Source organism: Rhinolophus ferrumequinum, chromosome 11 (genome assembly GCF_004115265.2).
Source record: "Rhinolophus ferrumequinum isolate MPI-CBG mRhiFer1 chromosome 11, mRhiFer1_v1.p, whole genome shotgun sequence".
Classification (NCBI taxonomy): Eukaryota; Metazoa; Chordata; class Mammalia; order Chiroptera; family Rhinolophidae; genus Rhinolophus; species Rhinolophus ferrumequinum.
The window spans coordinates 17,670,588-17,673,600 of record NC_046294.1 but is presented as its reverse complement, the minus strand read 5'-3'; positions in this window follow the sequence as shown (position 1 = coordinate 17,673,600).

Here is a 3,013-nt window from a genome sequence, read left to right as displayed (position 1 = left end):
GTCTTTCTTTCTTTCTTTCTTTCTTTCTTTCTTTCTTTCTTTCTCTCTCTCTCTCTCTCTCTCTCTCTCTCTCTCTCTCTCTCTCTCTCTTTCTCTTTTTCTTTCTCTCTTTCTTTCTTTCTTTCTCTTTTTTGTCAATTCTTTAGGGTTTTCTACATGTACAATCATGACATCTGCCAACAAACAGTTTTATTTATTTCTTCCTCCCTAATCTGTATACCTTTTATTTCCTTTTCTTGTCTCATTAAATAAACCACAAATTCCAGTACAATGTTGTAAAGGAATGGTAGGAGTAGATACCCTTCCCTTGTTCCCTGTACCGGAACTTGTAGGAAAACTTCTATTTTCATTAAGGCATACAAATGTATCAAGTTGAGGAAATTCCCCTCTATTTGTAGTTTGTTGAGAGTTTATATCATGAATGGGTATTGGACTTAGTCAAATGCTTTTTATGCATCTACTGATATAATCACGTGAGTTTTCTTTTTTATCTTGTGTGATGGATTACATTAGTTGAGTTTTGAATGTTGAACCAGACTTGCATGCTGGGATAAATGCAATTTAGTTGTGGTGTATAATTATTTTTATACATTGCTGGATTCAATTTAATAATATTTTGTTGAGGATTTTTGCATTTTTGTTAATGAGATAAATTTGTTTTCTTTCCTTGGATGTCTTTGTCTGACCTCACAGAATGAGTTAGGAAGTATTCTTCTGGCTTCTCTCCTCTGAAAGAGATTCTAGAGAATTGGCATAATTTCTTCCTTAAATGTTTGGTAGAATTCATCAGTAAGTTTATCTAAGCCTGCTACTCTCTGTTTGGGAAGGTTATTAGTAATTGACTCACTTTCTTTAATAAATGTAGCCCTCTTCAGATTCTCTATTTCTTCTTGTGTGCATTTTAGAGGCTTGTGTCTTTCAAAGAGTTAATCCATTTTCGTTAGGTTATCAAATTTGTGGACGTAGAGATGTTCATAGTATTCCTTCATTATCATTTTAATGTCCATAGGCTCTACAGTGATGTCTCCTCTTTTTTTTTCCCCCCTGATATTAGTATTTTGTATTATCTCTCTATTTTTTTCATATTGTGGCTAGAGGCTTATCAATCTTGTTGATTTTTTTTCAACAGACTAGCTATTGTTTTCATTGATTTTTCTCTATTGATTTCCTGTTTTCAATTTCATTGATTTATCCTCCGATTCTTAGTATTACTTCCTTCTGCTTACTTTGGATTCACTTTACTCTTTTTCTAGTTTCCTAAGGTGGAAACTTTATTTCTTGATTTTATGTTTTGTTTTTTCCAATATACGCATATAATTCTGTAGATTTCCCTTTAGGCAATGCTTTTGCTACTTCCCACAAATTTTGAAAAGGTATGTTTTCATTTCCCTTCTTTTTGAAAATATTTTTAATTTCTTCTTTGAACCATGTGTTACTTAGCATTGTGTAGTTTCATCTCCACATTTGTTGGGAATTTCCAAATTATCTTTCTGTTATTAATTTCTATTTTAATTCCATTGTGAAATGAGAGCAGCCACATGATTTCCTTTTTTTTTTTTTTTTTAATTTGTTAAGGTGCATTTTATAGACCCAAGTGTGGTCTATCTTGGTGAAAATTTTATGTAAACTTAATAAAAAGTGTGTACTCTGCTGTATTGGGTAAAGTACTCAATAGATGTCAGTTATATCCTGTTGATTGAAAATGTTGTGGAGTTCAACTATATCCTTACTGATTTTTCTGCATGCTAAATCTGTTCATTTCCAAGAGGGGTGTTGAAGTTCCCAACTATAATGGTAGATTTATCTATTTTCCCCTTGCAACTATCGGTTTTTGCTGCATGAAGTTTGATGCTCTGTTGTTGAATACATACATGTTAGGAATTGTTATGTCTTCTCAAAGAATTAACCCCTTTATCACTATGTAATGTCCTTCTCCATCTTGATAACTTTTCTTACTTTGATGTCTGCTCTGTCTGAAATTAATATAGCTACACCTTTCTTTTGATTAGTGTTAATATGATATATTTCTCTCTATCCATTTAATTTTAATCCAAATGTGTTTTTATATTTAAAGTGGGTTTCTTTTAGACAACAAAAAGTTGGATCATGTTTTCTGATCCACTCTGACAATCTCTGTCTTTTAATTCATGCATTTAGATCAGTGACATTCAAAGTGATTATTGTTGTATTTGGATTAACATCTACCATCTTCATTACTACTTTCTTTCTGTTGCCTTTGTTCTTTGTTTCCCAGTGCTTTCCTGTCTTTTGTGATTCTAATTGAGCACTTTATATGATTCCATTTTCTCTCCTTTCTTAATATATCAGTTATACTTATATTTTAAACTTTTTTTAGTGGTTGCTCAAAAGTTTGCAATACACATTCACAACCAATACAAGGTCACTGTTAAATAACACTATACTTCATGGGTAGTGTGAGAACTTCATAATAAAATAATCCTAAATCCTTCCTCCTGTCTCTTACACCATTGCTGTTATTCATTTCATTTATATATAAGTATATATAACTATACATATTTATGTATATATACTTGGGAATATTTTTTATATATTTAGGTATGTATATATATATGCATATATATACATATATATATATGCATATATATTTTATATACATATAAAATACAGAAGTACAATAATGTGGGGTTTTCTCCCAACAGTTTAAATATTTCACTCCACTGTCTTTTTGCTTGCATGGTTTCTGAGGAAATGTTTAACGTAATTTTTAACTTGGTTCCTCTATAGGCAAGGTGCTTTTTCCCTATGGCTTCTTTCAGAAATTTTTCTTTATTTTTAATTTTCTGTACTTTGAAAGTGGTATACCAAGGCATAGTTTTTGTTTGTTTGTTTTGAATTTATCCTGCTTGGTTTTCTTTGAGTTTCCTGGATCTGTGCTTTGATACCTGACACTTACTGGGAGAAATTCTCTGTCATTATTGTTTCAAGTATTTCTTCTGTTCCTCTTTCTCTTTCTTCTGATATTCGTATTATG